The sequence below is a fragment of the Jaculus jaculus genome, chromosome 9 (assembly GCF_020740685.1).
Source record: "Jaculus jaculus isolate mJacJac1 chromosome 9, mJacJac1.mat.Y.cur, whole genome shotgun sequence".
In the NCBI taxonomy this organism is placed as follows: Eukaryota; Metazoa; Chordata; class Mammalia; order Rodentia; family Dipodidae; genus Jaculus; species Jaculus jaculus.
This window is the reverse complement of record NC_059110.1, coordinates 34,962,803-34,984,111: the sequence shown is the minus strand read 5'-3', so window position 1 is coordinate 34,984,111 and position 21,309 is coordinate 34,962,803. Positions and strand designations below refer to the sequence as shown.

General features: G+C 40.1%; 1 pseudogene; it reads right to left on the bottom strand.

Moving 5' to 3' along the window:
• Positions 1 to 15,176, bottom strand: part of LOC101609528 — a 31,188-nt pseudogene extending 16,012 nt beyond the window's left edge.
• Positions 15,177 to 21,309: the final 6,133 nt, after the last annotated feature.

The following is a 21,309-nucleotide window of genomic DNA, read 5'->3' as shown; positions in this document are numbered from 1 at the left end:
GACTGGCCTTGGACTAAAGATCCTCCTGCCTCAGCTTGCCAAGTAGTGGGATTACATGTATGTGCCACCATATCCAGCTCATCTCCTATTTTGTTATTATTTTTCTGTGTACTTGTGTGCAGTAGATATAGTGTGGTGTGTACGTGTATGTTACGGTGGTGGAGGGGTGTGTGTGTGTGTGTAGAAGTATGCACTCCATGAACGCACATGCAAAGACCAGAAGAGAACTTTGGGTATTCCCCTCCATTGCTCATCTGTGCATTTTCCTTGAGATGGAGCCTTTTACTAGATACTGGAGTTTGCAGTTTTGTGAGCCCCAGTGATTCTCTGATCTCTGCTCCCCATAGGATTGGAATCACAGACATGTGTGGCCTTACCCAGCTATTTACATGGGTGCTGAGAAATCAAACTCAGGTAGTTTCAGGCCCTTATGCTTGCATGGGAAATACCCTTATCCACTGAATCTTTTCTCTAGCTCCTCATCTCTCTCTTTTTAAAATATTTTATTTAGTGAGTTGGTTAGTTAGTTAGTTAGTTATTCACAGAAAGAAGAAAGAACAAGAAAGAGAGAGAGAGAGAGAGAATGGGCATGCCAGGTCCTCTAGCCACTGCAAACGAACTCCGGGTGCATGTACCACTTTGTCCATCGGACTTTATGTGGGTACTGGAGAACTGAACACTGGTTGTTAGGCTTTGTAGGCAAGCACTTTAGCAGATGAGCCATCTCTCCAGCCAAAAATAAATTAACTTTTTAAAAAACTTTTTTAGAAGTATGGTCCCACTATAGCCCAGGCTGACCTGGAACTTACTCTGTAGTCCCAGTCTGCCCTTGAACTCACAGTTATCCTCCGACCTTTACCTCCTGAGTGCTGGGATTAAAGGTGTGTGCCAGGGCTGGAGAGATGGCTTAGCAGTTAAGTGCTTGCCTGTGAAGCCTAAGGGCCCTGGTTCGAGGCTCGGTTCCCCAGGACCCATGTTAGCCAGATGCACAAGGGGGCGCACATGTCTGGAGTTCGTTTGCAGAGGCTGGAAGCCCTGGCGTGCCCATTCTCTCTCTCTCCCTCCATCTGTCTTTCTCTCTGTGTATGTAGCTTTCAAATAAATAAATTTTAAAAAAAGATTTAAAAATAAATAAATAAATAAATAAATAAATAAATAAATAAATAAAAAGGCTTGTGCCACCACGAGCCAATCCTTATCTCTTATTTTAAAAACTCAGGTCTTTTTACTTCTTAATTCATCTAGCTAACAGTTTGCCAATTTTCTTGATGCTTTTCAAATAACCAACTTTTTGTTTTATTTTCCTTTCTCTATTTTGTTTTTCTCCACTCCAATTTGTATTGTTTTCTTCCTTCTGCTTACTTTGAGGTTAGTATGGTTTTCTTTACCATTTTCTTAAGTAATAAAGCTAAGTTATAGCCTTGAGGTCTTGTATTTAATGTGTTTATAACTTCCCTTAAGCACTGCCTTTTCTGTTCCCAAAACTTTTGGGAAATTGCATTTTCATTTTCATTCATCTCTAAGTATTTTGAGTTCCCTTGTGATTTCTTCTTTGATTTATTGTTCATTTAAACATATGTTGCTAATTTCTTCAACTTTGTGAATTTTATAGTTTACCTCTGTTATTGCTTTCCAATTTCATCCCATTGAGGTCAATGAGTACACTTTATGATATCCATCTCATAGAATCTAACACAGGAAATGTCTACTTTGTACTGGTGCTAAGTAGAGTGCTGTATAGATAACTATTAGATCCACTCAAATCTAGTAATATCACTATCAATATTAAAAGAATTGAATAAACAGATGAACCTAGGTGTTGTGTGGCTGTATTTGTTATGCTAATAACAATATCAATTTTATTTTACATAATATTCTATCTACATTATTCCTCTAGGCATTCATTTTTTTTCATTCAATTTGTTTATTTATTGTTGTAAAAATAATACCGACCTAATAAAGATCTCTAGACTTAAAAGCTGAAAATGTATAAACAGTAAAATTTATCAAGATCAAACCATTTCACTTCTCAAATATAAATGCCTAAATGTAGAAAGCAACTCAAATTATTTTCTTTAAAGATGAAAATTAAGTGTAAAAAGATTAGAAACATAAATGTATTACCATAAGTAATGTAAAATAGAGTTTATCGGGCTGGAGAGATGGCTTAGCAGTTAAGCGCTTGCCTGTGAAGCCTCAGGACCCCGGTTCAAGGCTCGATTCCCCAGAACCCATGTTAGCCAGATGCACAAGGGGGTGCATGCATCTGGAGTTTGTTTGCAGTGGCTGGAGGCCCTGGCGCGCCCATTCTCCTCCCCCCCCCCCTCTCTCTCTTTCTCTCTCTCTCCCTCTCTGTCTGTTGCTCTCAAATAAATAAATTAAAAAAAAAAAAACAAATAGAGTTTATCTTTGTCCTGCAGCTAATTGACTCATGAAAAATTTGTAAACATTCTTTATCAGAATTTATTCCATAGTATAAATATTTTAAACTATAAAACATTTTCAAACATTAAATTCCATAATAGCCTGCCCAGATTTAATCAATTTTAATATATTGATAATCATAAGAACTTAGTTGATAAGATATTAAAGAAACAAGCACCTGAGCACTAAAATCTTAAGTAGAACCTGTCTGGCACAGGCGGAAGCCTTCAGGAGAGGGCCTGAGCTGCCAGGAACAGCTAATACCCCCCCCCCCACAGGAGGCCACTCCCTCTCCAAGCCCTGCGCACCTGAATTTAGGCTTTGCTCATAGCCCTGTGACCTTTGGCCAGTTGCCTAGGAAACTCCTTATCAGCCAGCAGCAGTCACATAGCCCATCCCCCTGCAACCCTCTTGCGGCTACTATGTAGGTTACCTGGCCCTCCCTATGTGCTGGAATGAACATCCCTAGGCATCGACTAGCAACCTTTGAACCCACCATTCCCCTTAAGACCCTCTTCCCACTCTCAACAGCTTATAAGCCCATGTCCCTATTGAATAAAGGGAACTACCCTCTGAAGTCGTCTCCTGGGAATGCAATATCCCTTCCTGCTCAGGCCACTCACGACCCTGCTCTCCACGGTTGCCTGGACACCTTCAAGGAACTACACCCTGAGGATCCAGGGACCCACAGAAACTTAAGGACTAAAATCTGAAGTAGAAACTTATTTAAAAACTCTAATTTCTCTGCCATAGCAGTACAACCATGCCATGGAATAGAAATTGTTGGGAAAGAAAGAGTATGACCCCATGGGGTTGAAGGAAGATTTGATGACATTTGAGTCACACATGAAAGTGGGAGAAATGATAGGCACCTCTACACCTCAATGTTTGCAAATCACAGCACATTCAGAAAATGACATTTTTATGGCACACAAGTAAACTGACTGATGCTGGGGCAGCTGGCAAGAGCTAAGACTGGCCATCCCAGGGCAAAGAGGTATGCAGTCAGTTCACCTGTAAGCCATTTCAGTTACAACTGGATGCTATGGAACACATATTGGAAACTCTTATTAATTCTGAACCTCAGCAATACATTATAATCAACTGGGAGCTTTTTAACACTATACTCATCATTTAAGTCACAATCCTGGAACATGGCTGTCCTTGAAGAACAATCAGATAAGCCTGATGTGAGCACAAAACTGGCTAAGTCACTTGTCAAGTTTTAAAATTTAAAGTATTCATTGTATTCAAGCTGGTTGACAATGAAATATTGAATAGTATCATTTCCATCATAAGCCTTGAAAGAAGAACAAAGTATAGGATTACTCTCCTGCTATCAGAACTAGGAAAACTATAGAAAAAGTTTATTTTCAGATACTTGATAATAAAGGTGAAAAATATAAGATGATCCAAAAATTTCTGCTGGGAGACAATTGCTAGACTGTAGAACAGGGAAGAAAAGATCAAACACAGCCTGGAAGTCTGATGTGTTGGGGGTTCAAACACAGGAGACTGGGAAGGACAAGGCAGGTAGAGTTTGAGAGAACAAAGAGGTAAGGCAGAGAAAGATTTACAAAAATCTGTACAGGGAACAAGCAGAATAGTAAGCAGAAGCCTTGAGTGTGTTGCCAAACACAAATCCATGAATGTCAACTTTGGAATTTTAATTTTTCATGATACTGTCATATTTCTTCTAAGGGTAAACTCTGACCAGTGGCCAAGTTCTCACTTTGTGTTATCCTACAAATTGTTTCTGATCCTACACTCTTATTATACACGTTCAAGATTATTCAATGGATTTGTAATAATCCTCCAAGATGAAAGGAAATTTCTTGTTCATTATTTGCCTATATTTTGGCTTCCTTATCTCACTACACAACAAATATGCTACTAATATAAGTTCAGTTACTAAAACTTCTTTAAAGATCTTCTTGCCAGTGGTTCCTTAGTGTAAACCATCCTAATGTGTGGGCACCTGGGTATTTTTGAATTTTTTGAGACATGGTCTCATGTAGGCTAGTTTGACTACAAATTATCTATGTAGCTGAGAGTTTCCTTGTAATTCTGTTCCTCCTGCCTCCATCTGCCAACTGCTGGGATTACAGGTGTATATCACCATGAATAGCATTATTAGTTTAAGAACTTTGAGGGGGAAGAGTCTTTGGGGGTTTACATATGTACATACAGAATTTTGTTTCTTTCTTTCAGTTTGAGTACCTATTATTTCTTTTTTTCTGCTTAATTACATTAGCTAGGACATCCAGTATAATTTTTAGTAAGTTATAATGATGGATGTTAATTTATCAGGCAAGCAGAAGCCATGAAATGATCTGGCTCAGCTACTCTGATACCTTCAAAATTAGACTTCAAATAAAAATTAATAGAAGAGAAAAAGACATCAACTATATACTAATAAAGGGAATAAGTAATAAAGAAGATATAACAGTTAGGAATGTCAGTGTTCAATCTTGTGTATTTCTAACTTCATCAAACACTCATGAGCATAAACAACCGGATAGGTCCTGATACAATAATAATAGATGACTTTAATACCTTAGTCTCATCTCTAGATAAATCATGCCAAGTGAAAATTAACAAAGATATTTCAGAGTTAAATTATTTTAAAGGTAAATGGACTTTGCAGACATTAATAAATATTCCATCCAACCAACATGGTGTATACTTTCTTCTAAGTAGTCCAAGAAACCTTTTCCAAAATAAATCACATCCTAGGTCCCAAAGCAATATAAAAAAAATTGAAGTAATTTATTATATCTTGTCAGACCATAGTGAAAGAAAACTAGAAATCAATAGCAAGAGAAATTACAGAATTTATACAAGTACTTGGAGATGGAATAACATACTCTTAAATGATCATTGAAGATATCAGGGAGAATATTTAAAATTTTTCTAGAATCAAATCAAAATGAAAACACAGTTTACCATAATTTCTGGCATACAACTAATAAAATTGTAAGAGGAATGTTTATAACTATGACTTTTTACATTAAAAAAACATATAGATCTCAAATAAATAAACTAATGATACAAATCAAAGGATTAGAAAATCAAGACCAAGTCAAGCACAAAAGTAGTAGATTGCAAGAACCAATAAAGATCAGGATAGAAATTAATGAAATGGAGTCTAAATAACAATACATAGAATAAATCAGATTTGGTTCTTTGAAATAATATGCAAAATCAGCAAATTTCTAGACAATCTAACGAAAGGAAAAATTTAGGAGGTAGAGCTAGGTGGATCACCATGAGTTCAAGGCCGGTCTGAGACTACATAGTGAACTCCAGGTCAGTCTGGGCCAGAGTGAGACCCTACCTTGAAAAAAAGAAAGAAAGAAAGAGAACGTGGCACATATATACACAATGAAATTTTATTCAGCTATAAGGAAAGTAAAATTATGACTTTCTCAGGAAAATGGAGATGTTATCATTATATTGGGTAAAATAAGCCAGACTCAAAAAGGCAAATATCACATTTTCTCCTTATGTGGAATGTAGATCTGTGTATATACATATATGTAACATATTATATCTATATATTATGTTATAATATATTATATATATATATATATATATATATATATATATATATATATATATATATCATGAAAGTAGAAGGGAAACTAAGAAGGGAGGAAGAAATCTGAGAGGAGAAAGTAGTGTTGAATAAGACAGGGAAATGGAATATATATATATTCCATATATATATTCATGATAGCAGAGGTGAGAACACTTTTTGGAGGAACTAGCAAGAAGGAGAGGCATATGCAAGGACTGTGAAAGCATGAATAAAAACAAAGTGTATGACTGGAGCAGTTAATCAGCCATTAAAGCACTTGTCCACAAAGCCTAATGACCCAGGTTCAATTCCCCAGCACCCAGATAAAGCCAGATGCACAAAGTGGCACAAGCATCTGGAGTTTGTTTGCAATGGCTAGAGACTCTCTCTCATGAGTGTACTCTGTCTCTCTGTATCTCTCTGCTTGCAAACTAATGAATAAAATATTTTAAAAAACAAAGTATAAAACATATGCCTGTGTATTTGAAATTTCATACATACATATGAAAAGGTCACAATGAAACTCATTTCTCTGTATGCTAACAAAAATTTTAAAAATAGGGTCTAGGAAGATGGCTTGATGGACAAAACACTTGCTGCCCAAGTACAAAGACCAGAGCTTGGATCCTCAATGGCTACGTAAATTCAGGGTTTATAATCCTTGTGCTGAGGAGGCAGGGACTGGGGATTCCCAGGACAAGCTGGCTAGCTCTACTCACCAAATTGGCAAACTATGTGTTCAAGAGAGATATCTTGCCTCAGTAAATAGAATAGAGTAATTAAAGATGACACCTAACATTACCTCTGGCCTGCACATGCACCACACACACACACACACACACACACACACACACACACACACACACACATGCACATACATACATATGCTAGCAGAAAATGAAGCTAACCAGCATGCTTAGAAAGGTCTTAAAAGATGAGTTAATTAACTTTTTCTATAAATAAGCAACTAGAAATTGAAACATTTTATTATTTGCATATGCATGTTTGTATGTGTGTGGGCAGCTGCATGTGGACATATGTGTGCATGCCTGTGGAGGCCAGAGGTCAACATCAAGTGCCTTCCTTAGTCATTCTCTGCCTTATTTTCTGTGATAATCTCGCTGAACCTAGAGTTGATGGAAGTAAGCTGTAGTAGCTGGCCAGTGCTCTGACTACAGGCAATGAAACTGCTTTTGGCTGCTATGTGGTTGGCGGGCATTCCACCTCCATGCTCATGCTTACACTTGACACACTGAGATATATCCTCATTCTTGAAGTATTTTTTAATTCTCTGTGTGAAAACAAAAAATACTTAGGAATAAATGAAATAAAATACATGGAAATTTATGTTCTGAAATTACAACAGACTACTGAAAGTTATAAAGGCCTAATAACGTGGAAATAGAGTATTAAGTCTTCTACCCTCTCCATTGACCTATCAAGTCAACACAACTCAACCAAAATATAAGCAGCATTTTTCCCTTTTTAATTCTGACTGTAAAATTACTTGGAAAAAGAACAGGAATATTCAGATAATTCAAACTGGATGGCTTCTATTACCTGATCTCAAGCCTTATTATAAAACTATAGTATTAAGACAGTGTGGCGTTGGCAGAAAGATAGACCTATAAATCAATAGAACAGGACACAGAATTCAGAAGTAGACTCACACATGTGTGGGCAATGATTTCCAATGAAATTAGAATGCCAATTTAGTTCAATGTGAAATGAGAAAACTTTGAAACAAATGTCGTCATGATCTTTTAGTAGGCAAAGATTTCTTAGTTAAAGCACAAAAAGAATGAAACAAAAAGGTTAATAACTGATACTTTATTAAAACTTAAAACCTTAGGGACCTTGAAAACACTTGTTATAGAATGAGAGGGTCTGTTTATAATAAAAATATATGACAAAGGGGCTGGAGAGATGTCTTAGCAGTTAAGGCACTTGACTGAGAAGCCTAAGGCCCCATGTTCCTTCTCTCTCCAGATCCCACAGAAGCCAGAAGCACCAAGGTGAGGCGAGCACAAGGTCATACATGCCCACTAGGTGGCACAAGCATCTGGAGTTTGGTTGCAGTGACTGAGGCCCTGGTATGCCAATTGTCTCTCGCTTTCTCTAAAATTTATATATCAAAGCACTTGTATCTGAAATGTGTAAGAACTTAATTAAAACTCAAATAGACAACACAAAAGATGGGTAGAAGTTTTGAACACTTTACAAATGAAGTTCTTCTCTATAAACGGCCACAATGCACATGAAAAAATGTTTATTGTTACTCATCAGTGTATTAGTTATGCCTTTTTTAAATAAAACATTACATTTTATTCAACAATATTTGAGGGAGAAAGAGAGTCTGTAAACCAACAAAAGGAAAATGAGTATACCCAAGTGGTCCATGAGTCCATATGGGTGAACAAACATGGGCCTTAGAAATAAAAATGTGAAAAGGGCCATATCCTAAAAAGTTGTGTGCATTCAAAGAAATTATGAGACCAGAAAAATGGTAACAAAGAAACATCCCTTCCCACTCTGGAAGTTATACCTGGCATGGCTTTGTCATGCCTAAATGATAATAAAATCTTTACAATACAAAAAATTCAAGTTAGATGTATAATGAAACACTATTGTATACCCCAGCATGGACAAAATTGTTTAAAGATAGCAAGCATGGGTGAAGACAGGCAACTGGAACCCTCGCACATTGCTAGTGAGATTGTGCACTGAATGATCATTTTGGGAAGTTGTTTGACAGTTTCTTATACAGGTAAAGACACAGTTACAAGAAGACCTACCACTTGCATTTCCAAATATTTACTCTAAAACAATTAAAAGTATAGGTCCAAACAAAGGCTTATCTACATGATTCAGGAGAGCTGGAAATCCAATGCCATTAAGAAGTGGATGCATAGGATGAAGGGTGTCATGTTCAGGACTGAGCACCTGTCTCCGTTCTATTCTTCAACACACAGACACACACACACAAGCAGCTGAGCAAATGGCAATAGTATGCATTGTGAGAAGTCTAAAGGCAACCTTACCTTCCCTTAGTAAAGATGGCGAGGCCCCGAGGTAAAGCGGAGGCCATACCACTTCCGTGTTTGTCTTGCTCTCTGGCGAAAGAGGCTACTCTGTGGGTTCTGTCCAGTATCCCAGTGGCCATGACTCTGAGCTCGGGAAGTATGTGGAGAACAATAAGAATGCAGACTGTGATTAGTTCCCACCAGAATCAAAGAAGGAACCAGGTAGTTTGGAAAACAATCCTGCATCCAAGACCTCCTCAAAGATGAGTTTGACAGGGAGTGTGACAGTCCCATGGTTTAACCCTCTCCTCTCCAGAAGTGCAGCCCCTGGGTCAAGGAGAAAGTCTGACTGATCACTTCAAACCTTGATGGGCCAGGAATGTGCCCAAGATTGGACCAGCTGGGCTCATGGCCCTGAGGCTGGGTCTTTGGCTGGCAGTGGACTCTCTGATCTGGTTCAGAAGGATGTGGTCCAGCAGACAAAAAAAAAAAAAAAATGTAACCAGTGAAGACTGAGCTCCTGAGGCAGGGCGGGGGCACCATGAGAGACTGCTTCCTTGGAAATCACTCCTGTTGTTCATAAGATTGCTTCTCCCCACACCCTTCGCCTCTGGCTGTTACTAAGAAGCTTCGGCAGGCATTGCTCAGGAGAAAAACAACAGCACAGGACTGCCACAGAGTTTCCAAGTTAAGCTGCGCAGAGGGGAGAAAGACCAGGGCACTTGAAAACCAGGGCAGTGTGAATCTCCTTCCCAGGCAGAGCAAAGGAAGCCTTAATCACCCAACAGCGAACCCCTGTTTGGATTTTGTTGGTTTCTGAAGTCAGCTTCTCAATAAAACTTGCTTCCTGAGATTTTAAAAGAAGTGAATGGGGCTGGAGAAATAGCTTAGTGGTTAAGGCATTCACCTGCAAAGCCAAAGGACCTGGATTCAATTCTCCAAGACCCATGTAAGCCAGATACACAAGGTGGAGCATCTGGAGTTCGTTTGCAGTGCTGGAGCCCACGAAGTGCCCATTCTCATTCTCTCTCTCTCTTTCTCTGTGTGTGTTTCTCTCTCTCTCTCTTGCAAATAAATAAATTTTACAAAATTAAAAATGTGAATGTATAAACAAAGTAAGCCATCTGCATCGTGGTATGGGATCTATATGGAGTGAAATCTTACTTGTCAAAGAGAAGCGGAATTACTGAAAAATGCAAAGTGTAGATGAGTTATGCTAAGCATGAGTCAAAAGACAGTGGCATACACATGTTAAGATGCCACTTCTGTTCAACTCTAGACTAGGTCAATTTAATCTACATTGACAAAACATTAGAGTTTTCTTGGTGCCCCTGGTACAGGAGGCTCACTGCCGAGGGCTGTCCTTGTGCTGGTCACAAAGCCAGCTGTTGGGTGGGGTGGGGGCAGTGATAAAAGCACTCTACAGCTTGACTGTGGTGGTGATTTTATGGGTATATAGATGTGTTCAAGCTCAGCTATAGACAAACAACATAGACAAATGAGTATATTTCCCAACTATAACTCTATAAAGTTAATTTTTAGAAAACATCCCTGAAATAAAATCAGGTTTTATGTCAGTTTATTTGTTATCCTTTTACACATAATGAGTTAATATGTCCTATTGCTCTGAAAATATTGTGAAGAAAAATGTGTGGAAGCAACAACTGAGACAAGATGGTTTGCTACTCTTCTGAATTAAGACAATATTGCCAATATTGTTTTTTATATATCTGTAAAGAGCCTTATCTCTGTGTACTTTGTATTACTGTGTGTCTATAAAATGCCACTTTATAGTAGTCGCTGTACTTGGCAGATCTCTCTCACATAGCATAACTGTTAATCCTAACAAACAGAGTCTGTTATCCGGCTCTCCCAATTTTGAAATGAAAGAACATTTTGCTCACCAGATACAACACAAAACTGTGCCAGCTCAGGAATCTACTGTCTGGACATACATCTGCCCTACATCCCCCAAGAGCAGGGCCAGGAACTCTGAGCAGCTGAATAGACACCCATGGAAAGAAGGCCCCTGTCTCTGCAGCTTTTTAGGGGAATAAGGAAGATAAAATAGGACTGCCAGATGGCTATAACTCATTACTGCCTGGCAACATTCAGGGTGAAATGAGAGTAAATTAATCAGCATTCAGGGGGAATGAATGGCAAGAGGAGATGTATACTGATGCTATTTTAGGGCAAGTCAAATTAAACCTGTAGAACTGACAACATGCATTAATCTCCCTATTGCCTCCAGCAGCCCAGCAAATGAGCTCCTAGTTTCTTTATGCAAACAGCTGTTATTTTTCTGTTACTACCTTGGCAACATATCCTAGTGCTGGTCTGGTAGGTTACCCCAGTGATGAATACAGACATGTGCATTATACTTACTTGGCTAATGAAAGAAGGACCTATGCCACAGCCATGGGTCTGTAAACTGTTGTCCTTTAACAGAAAATGAAGTCCATGCAAAGATTTGTCAGTCATCTTCAAACAGATCTAAATGAGTTCTGTTACCTTAATGCATGGGTACTGCTAAAGTTGCAAGAATTTTTTTCAAGAAAGAATGAGAGATAAAATTTGGCTTTATTAAAAAGCTTCTTGATTTTATATTTCTGATACGATGACTTTATGTTATTTTCTCTGTGACATGTCAGGAATAATACTATATTGGAGAAAAAGTTGGTGCCTGTTGTCATTACTTATCTTGTCACTGTGATGAAATATCTGACAAAAACAAGGAAAGACTCCTGTGGGCTCACATTTTCGGAGGTGTCAGTCCAACATGGCCAGGAGCTTATGGCTGAGCACAGCATCTCATGTCGTGGCAGGCCAGGACACACAGACAGAGAATGCAGGCTCTGCTCGCTTTATCAATTCCACCGTTTTGTTCTGTCAAAGCCCTAGTCCTACAGAGTGCACCACCCACACTCAGGGTGGCTCTCCCGCGTCAGCCTCTCCAGAACTGCCTTCACAGACATACCTGCAGTTATGTCACGCCAGTTTCATAAGTGATTCTAAACCAGGCAAGTCAGAAATGCAAATTAACCATCAGAACCCTCAATTAAAAAATAAAGCATCAAATCACTTGGTGGTGTCTTAAACTCAGTTTAACTCCTGCTCAGGTAAAGCTCCTCTCTGACATCTGCCATGGAGTCTCTGGCACATTGCCCCCATCACTTTTAATATCGTATGTAGGCATCTTTGCTGGCTATCTGATACTGTGACAGGGCTACCACATTAGCAGAGCCTTCCAGAACCTCTGAGTAGTCAAGAGATGAGGTCAGTAGAAGTCTGTCAGCGTCCTAAAGTTAAAACAGGAAGCTAGATTAGTGAATTTAGTGATCTCATAATGAGCTACAAGGCCCTCTGGTACTTAGGAACTATTATTCTAGAAAATTTCTATTTGTAGTAGACTCAGCTTATGGGTACTTTAAGTGTAGACATCTAGGGGATGAGAGTTCTTTAAAAGAAGATAAAAGGGCTGGAGAGATGGCTTAGTGGTTAAGCGCTTGTCTGTGAAGCCTCAGGACCCAGGTTTGAGGCTCGATTCCCCAGGACCCATGTTAGCCAGATGCACAAAGGGGCGCACACGTCTGGAGTTCGTCTGCAGTGGCTGGAAGCCCTGGCGCGCCCATTCTCTCCCTTTATCTGCCTCTTTCTGTCTGTTGCTCTCAAATAAATAAATAAATAAATAAACAAATAAACAAACAAAATTTTTAAAAAAGATAAAACAAAATTAAAAAACAAAAATTTTATGGGAATGTAAATACTGGCCTAGACTAAGAAAAGACAGAAAAACTAATTTTTATTTTATTTTTCTATGGTTGCTTTGGGACACTGGGTCTCTTAGTATATGTGTAGCATGTGGTATGTGCACATGTATGTGTGCAGGTAGATGTACACACTCCATGTATGTGCATATGGATTCCAGGGGAAGACATCCTCCTCCATCACTCCTCAACCTTATTCCCGCAAGTCATCCTCTCTCACTGAACCCCCAGCACAATGTTTCTCTGCTAGACTGGCTGGCCAGCTAGCTCCTCCTGTCTCCCCCACCCTCGGTGTGGGAGCTGCTTTAATGTAGGTGCTGGGGATCAGATTCCAGTCCTCACATTGTGCAGCAAGTGCTCTTTCCCACGAAGACATCTCCCAACCCTGACACAGTGTCTTATTCTATAGCTCAGATGGTCCATAGACTCATGATTCTCCCACCTCAGCTTTCTGAGAGCTGGGATTATGGTTTTATGCCATAATGCCTGGCTATAATTTACTTTTTAAAAGCCAAGAAGCCAATCCTTCAAACACACACACGTGTACTCACACACACGTGCACACACACATGCACACACACATACACATGATCTGAAGCTTCTAGCTAGCTTCTACTAGAAAATTTCCTTTTCATTATATTTGAACTTTGACCTAATCAACAATTTTGAAAAAATATGTGAAATTTATCTGAAAGAAAAGCATTCACAAAAGAGTTTAAGTTGCTGTATATTGTATTAAATTCTACAAATATGCTGAAGTTTTAAAATATATATATTGTTTTATTGGAGGCTGTAGAGATGGCTCCGTTGGCTAAGGCACTTGCTTGCAAAACCAAAGGACTCAAGTTCAATTCAATGCACAAGGTGATGCATCCATCTGGAGTATATTTGCAGTGCCTAGAGGCCCTGGTGTGCCTATTCTCTCTTTCTCTTTCTATCTGTCTCTTTCTCTCTCTCAAACACATAATTAAATTTAAAGAAAATTAAGTATTTTTATTTATTTGCAAGCAGAGAAAGAGAGAGGAGGAATGGGCACACCAGGGTCTCATGCCACTACAAATGTATTCTAGATGCATGTACCACCCCATGCATCTGGCTTTACATGGGTACTTGGGCATCGAACCAGGGCTATCAGCCTTTACAAGTAAGTGCCTTTAACCATTGATCTATCTCTCCAGCCCCCACTGAAGTTTTGACAACAGCTACACAAACTTAGATATAAGGTAGCCAAGGAAACCACATCTGTATCTTGGTAGCTGTGTTAAACATCCTTGAAGCTCCAGTTAGGTTCTTCCTGTTGTGTCGGAAACCAAGACATCGGGGTGCTTTCCTGATTGCCACAAGTGTGCCCTAATGAAGGCCCTGTATCCTCAAAATCCCTGGGATACATTATGGGCCTCATCAGCACTGAGCTTTTGACACCATCTTGTGGTCTTTTCAAGAGAATCATAGAAAGAACAATGTAAAAAGCTAGTGAACCAGGATTTGAGAGGTAAAAGGCTGCCTTGCTTTCAAGAATATACCCTACATCTCATTATTAAAAATGCCTTAAAAGTTTACGACACAGCACCCACCTTTTAGACACAGCCCACCCCAGTCTCTCTAGAGTGTACTCTCCCCTTTGTTTGACAACATAAACTTGTGCTTAACCTGTCCCTCAGTTGAATTCTTTCCTTTGACTAGATAGGAACTGAGGAGAAAACTTCATGCACTTTCCTTTTTGTTTTTCTTTTCAAGGCAGGATCTCCCTCTGGCCCAGGCTGACCTGGTTCTCACTCTGTAGTCCAGGCTGGCCTCTAACTCATCATGATCCTTCTACCTCTGCCTCAGAAGTGCTGCTAGAAGCTTGGTTATGGAGAGCTATTAACATTCCTGGAGCACTGGTTTCTCCAGGTCCCTACCCTAACCCTATCAGGTGGAAACCCTTCATGATCTTCTTTCCATACCCACCATACTGCTGGGACCAATGGGCAATATTCCTAGTATGCACCAGAGCACAATCCAATCATTTTGGTTCTACAAACTGTGAAGCATCCTACAAAAAAGGATACAGTCACTGATGTCACTTTTTGTCCTCAAATACAGGTATTCTAACAATTTCTATTTACACTATTTAAATGAAAATATACTGCTTGTGATTATTCATCACATAGGAGAAAACTCACTTTTGCTGTCAATGCTACAGGACAGAATTTTTATTTTCACTGATAATCAATACAAATCAAATCTTCTACTTGTCAATTTACATGCATGATGTTTGGAGACATTTTCCAGAGTAGTTTCTGCCTCTGCAGGTGGAGACTGTTCCTCCTCTGCTTCCTCCACACTTCGGAAGTCAGGTGTAGAGATGTGTTCATACTGCAATGTAACCTTTTTTCCCATTGACTGACTCACAACTGCAGGAGACAGTGAGTGGTGTGGTAGGAATGTTTTTTCTGGAAGGCACTCCTGCACCAGGAGAGCTACCCACGGCCTGATGGTCTGCAAGCATGGCAGCCAACGTCACTGGCATTCCAGCAACCCAAACCGAGACCCTCAGCTCATCTTCCCAACAGATCTGTCCCCAAAGACTGTAGCAGGTGGAAATGGTGCCGAAAGAGACAGAGGTTTGCAGTTCATATATCTTTCTTTTTTTTTTTTTTTTAATTTTAAAGCTCTATGACCCAAGTATTACTCCCTGAAAGGACCCATGCAAATATGGGTGCAGAAATTTAAATTTCACTAGCTTCACAGTAAATAAGCTTTTGTTCTGATCTCTTTGCAAACATACTGATTGGCCAAAACCAAGAAGGTGCAAACCTGAACCAAGCAGAACTTCCACACTGGATATTCCACAGCTGTTCAAACAACAGAGAATTCCTGGTGTTCCTCTCCCTGCAACTGCCAGAGTACAAACATTCTGAGGTTGTTCCCAGGGAGCTACTAGTCCTGCCTACTGATGATGACTCAAACATTTAACAAACATTTAACTTGTCCTCTCCCCACAAAATGGGATTACTAGGAATCCATGTTCAGCCAGGTATGGTCATGCACGCCTTTAATCCCAACATTTGGGAGGCAGAGATAGGAGGATCGCCATGAGTTTGAGGCCACTCTGAGACTACAGAGTGAATTTCAGGTCAGCCTGGTCTAGAATGAGACCCTAGCTAAAAAAAAGGATGGGGGAATCTGTGTTCAGGTAGGCCTGTTCCAGTGAGTACTTTCCTATAAACTAAATAGCTCTGCCAGTGAGATAAGTCAACACTAGACATTTTCACGAACAAGACAAAGCAGATGTTTTTCAAGCTGTTTTAGCCAGAGACCACAAGCAAAATTTATAGAAACAAAGATAAAAGTCAGTAAAACCCACAAAATGATAATTTCTCAAAATAATTTGTTCTATGCTTTAGACCCCTCCCCCACAAACCTGTATATTTGGAACACCTGGACAGACCTCTCCACATAGCTTCCAGAACCAGAACTGTGTCCTGCAGGCTCTAATGTAACATTCTCCTGGGAAAAGGACTGGATGGCCTTATACATCCCGGAAAGCCCACATGTTGTGTCCACCTTAGAGAATTAAAATAACTTGTTGAGGGTTGAATGTGAAATGCCCCCATAGGCTGATGTATTTGAACAATTGGTCGCCAGCTGGTAGCACTTTGGGGGAAGGATGTAGGGAGAACCCTTAGGAGACAGCACCTCGCTGAAGAAAGTGGATCACTGGGGGTGGGCCTTGCGGCTGCATAGCCTGGCCCTACTTCCTGTCCACTCTCTGCTTCCTGACTTCAGATGCAAGGTGACTAGCCAGCTCCTAGGCCTGCCACCATGACTTCTTGCCATGATCCCCAGAAACTGGGGAAAAAAAAAAAAAATATATATATATATATATATATATATATAATCTTCTTCCCTTAAGCAGTTTCTTGTGAAAAGTAATGAACACATGGTACTTTTGCAATTAAAAAAAAGACCCTTTAACTCCGATTTTACTTACTGATATTAATTTCATCATTTCCAAGCAATATCTAATAAAGGGTAGTGGAATTACAGTTTCACAGACCATGTTTTGGGCACATTTACTCAGCCTGTTATCAGTGTTGAGAGTCTAGATCAATGATTCTCAAAACCAGGGCTGCAGCGGTGGATAAAAGCACTTCCTGTGCAAGCATGAGAGTCTGAGAAGGTCCCAGAGACAACTTGAGTTCAATCCCCAGGACTCACATAATAAGCCTGGTGTAGTCACATACGTTTGTGACCCCAGTCCTGTGGGGAGCAGAGACTGGAGAGTCGCTGGAGCTCAGCAAACTCTGGGACTAGCTCTGGCTCGTAGGAGTGGACTGAGCTGTGATGGAGTGGGGCCCCTGACATTCTACCCCAGCCACCACAGGTGAGCACAAGGGGTGCTTCTTGGGCTCATATAAACATGTGCATACTCCACATGGAGCACATGCAGGCAAAACAAGAAGTGGTAGCGCCTCTCCTTCCCTCGATACTCCAGTCACAACGGCTTGCTTCTTTTTTTTTTTTTTTTTTTTTCACCAAGTCAAACATGTCTGCATCACAGTAATTCAGTGCTTTATGCTGTCTGTGCCTAGCACCTTGTTCCTCCAAATACACAGGGTCTTATTCTTTCACTTCATTCACAACTGCTCAAAAATTAAGCTTTCTAGAGAAACTGCTAGGGGCTGAATTTAGGTACTCCTCACCCAAATTTGTATGTTGACACCCTAATCCCCAAAGTGATTGTTGACTTTGTTTGTTTGTTTGTTTTTCTAGGTATGGTTTCACTCTAGCTCAGGCTGACCTGGAGTCTCAGGGTGGTCTTGAACTCATGGTGATTCACCTACCTCTGCCTTCCAAGTGCTGGAATTAAAGGCGTGCACCACCACGCCCCGCTTAGTGTTGACTTTTAAATTCATAATTAATGTTCAGTATGGTCACAAGAGCCTTAATCCAGTAGGATTGGTGTTTTTAGAAGAAGATGGTGATAATAAATAATAAATAATAGTAATGCCAGGAGCACACATACAAAGAGGCAAGATGAAAATGCACTGCCTACAAACCAAGGATGGAGGCCTCACCAAGAACCAGCCCCACAGGCATCCCAATGTTGACTGCCAGCTTCCAACTGTGACAACAATAAGGTCCCATTGTTTAGACTCCCATCATTTTATTCCAGTAGCCCCAGCAGATGACTATACCTTTCCCGACTACCTCACCTAAAACTAACACCTACAATTCTCTCATCTCCCTGTCCTGCTTTATTTTTCTGCAGAGATAAAGTCTACTCAGCATGATGTACATACTGCTCCAGGAAACTGACGGGTAAATAGAATATACTGAGTTGGGGCTCTGGGTTCAGATGCTGCCTGCTGCTTTCTCGTGGAGTGATCCTTGTTATGAAAGATGGGCTTCTCCCTCTATAAAGTGGTGTTGATGGAAATAGTTGCTACCCCGAAGCAGCATTGTAATTAAGTGTCACCTTATAGCTCGTGCAGTGTGTAGATTAGCACTCGGGACCATATCCGCCTCCACCATCTCCCACCTGCTGCTGCCGACCACCTGTCACCCACTAGCATGTACAAGTACATGAATTCTGTCTTATCCTTGACTCTGTCCACAGCTCCCAAGCCAGTGCTTCTGGGGCACGTGCCATGCCATGAATAAATATTTGTTATCTGCAAATACGACTAATGAAGGCCTGTGAGGCAAGTCTGCTTAGCAGAGTTCATCTTATTACTTAAACCTTGACACTCTCCTGATTTCAGAGCCCTTAATTTTTGTGCATTGTGGATCGCCACCAAGTGATACTACTTTAATTGACATAGGCTAATGAGCAAAGTTCAGAGGGGCTGTTGAGGAGCGCTGGAGAAGAACAGGCTTCCCGAGTGAAACAGGCAGGACCGACATTTTCACTGTGAGCAGCGCCGCAGTTCAACGAAGCGTCACCCGCGGAATGAAATCAAACCGCGTCGTTTGGACCATGCGGGCTTGTAGTTCTGTCTGAGCTTGGGATATTTTTGAACTGTGTGTGGCTGTGTATGGTGTGACAGCGCAGGGCAGCCCATGGTGCTCTGGCACCTTCTGCTGATGAACTTCGGAACTTTCACTGCCCTACAGCCCGTGACACAGAATCCACGTTAGATGCCTGGTGGGCGTGGCATTTGCTTCAATAGGTCAGAGTTAGCAATTTGGAGGCCTTTGGACAGCGTCACCAAGAGCCCACTGAGGTAGAAAGTATGATGAGAAAGGAGAAAGTAGTTTCTCAGGAATTTTTCCCTAAATACCAACTTCTCTCAATCACTTGTGCTTTAAGACATGTAAACAAGAGTGGAGCATTTAGCATTAAGGAAACCAACAAGTTAGGTTAGTATCCAATAGAATATCCACTCTATGTTCACCAATATACATTTTCCAGTAATATTAATAATTATTCCCACTTGGCAAAAAGCCAGGTACAGAATTAACAAATTGCACACTCTTCATGAAACCCCACTCAAAGTTCTAGTACGTAAAATTGGCAGATTATCTGTATTTCAAAGATCTCCATTTTATTGTATGTCTACTATGTATAACTCTAAGCAATCAGTTTAGATCAAAATAATAGCCTTTATAAATAAAACTTCTCAAGCTCTGAAGGATGCTTAATAAATTTCATTATTTCATCTACCAGAAGTCCCCAGTAATAAAGAAATTGGATGTAAGAAGAAAAACTTTTATATCAGCAATGAATCATCAGAAACTAAAATTTAAATATCATACTTGTCACAATAATAAAAAATATGAAATACTCAGGGCTGGTGAGTTAAGATGCTTGCCAGCAAAGCCTAACAACCTAGGCTTGAGTCCCCAGTACCCATGTAAAGCCAGATAGATGCACAAAGTGGTACATGCATCTGGAGTTTGTTTGTAATGGCTAGATACCGTGGCACACCCATATTTATTCTCTCTCTCTCTCTCTGTCTCTCTCTCTGTGTGTCTTCTCTGTTTCTCTCTGATTGCAAAGAAATAAATCAACAAAATATTTTAAAATATTTTTAAAAGCATGAAATATTCTGTATGAAATAAGTCTGACAACCTCTGTTTAAGAGAAATATATGAAACTTATTATACACAATGCTAAGAGAAGCTAAAGAACACACAAGTGAGTGGAAAGATGGGCCATTCTTGTGGGCCTGAAGTCTCAACATAGCTAAATTGCCAATTCTCTCCCCATCGTTTATAGATTAAACACACTCCCAATTAAAATCCCAGCAGAACTTTTCACTGAAATTGATAGACTGTGATTCTAAACTTCACATGGAAATGGAAATGGCATAAAGCAGCTAACACAAATTTGAAGAAGGAAGCAAACAGGAGACTTCAAGATTTAAAACTACAATAAGCAAGACAGACTAGTGTGTTACTGATCCAGAGATGAACAATTAGATTAGTGGAGCAGAATACGGAGAAAATGAGCCCCACAGAGTTGACTTCTTTTTTAGTTGTTTTTAAAGAATTAGGTTAAATTATGGCATTTTATACAAATATGTTCTTTATGCTTTTTAAAATTGTTTATCCTCCTTCCAATGCCCATCTCTTGCTGGTCCCCTTCCCCCCACAAACAGTGCCTACTTCTGCTTTCATGCTACATGTATCCATTACTCCCTAATTTCCTCCCACTGCTCCTCCATTAAGATCTCTCCATTCTCTGACATACTTCATTCCACTTTCAATACACACACATGCTTGCGCACATGTGTGCATGCATGCACAGAATTAAATCCAGGGACCACATATGGGAGAAAGCATACAGCATCTGTTTGAGTCTGGCTCAATTCACTTAACACAATGAATTCCAGTTGCATCCATTTCTCTACAGATGTCAGGACTTCATTTTTATAGCTGAATAAAATGCCAGTCTGTATAAGCACCACATTTTCTCTATTCATTCATCTGTTGAAGGACATCTCGGCTGGTTCAAATTCTTAGCTCCTGTGAATAGTACAACAAATATGCTGTTGCAGTCAGATTCACATTGCTGTCAGAAATCACCTGACCAAGAACAGCTTGTTGGAAAAAAGGTTTATTTTGGCTTACAGACTTGGCAGGAAGCTCCATGATGGCAGGGAAAATGACAAGATGAGCAGAGGGTGGGCATCACCCCCTCACCAACATCAGGTGGACAATAGCAATAGGAGAGTGTGCCAAACACTGGCATGAGGGAAATGTTAAAACACCCTTAAGCCCACCCAACAATACACTGCCTCTAATTGCCATCAGTTGGGGAGACTAGCATTCAGAATACCTAAGTTGATGGGGGACACCTGAATCAAAGCACCACACATGGATATGAACATATCTCTGTGGCATGCTGACTTGGAGTCCTTAAGGTAATAACCCAGCAGTGGTAGAACTGAGTTACATGATAATTCTATACTTTTTGAGGCACTTCCATACTGGCGGCAGCAGGTTACATTCCACCAGCAGTGTATAAGGATTCCTGTCTGCTTACATTCTCCCCAGTTGCCTTTTTTTAAAGTGAAAGCCAATT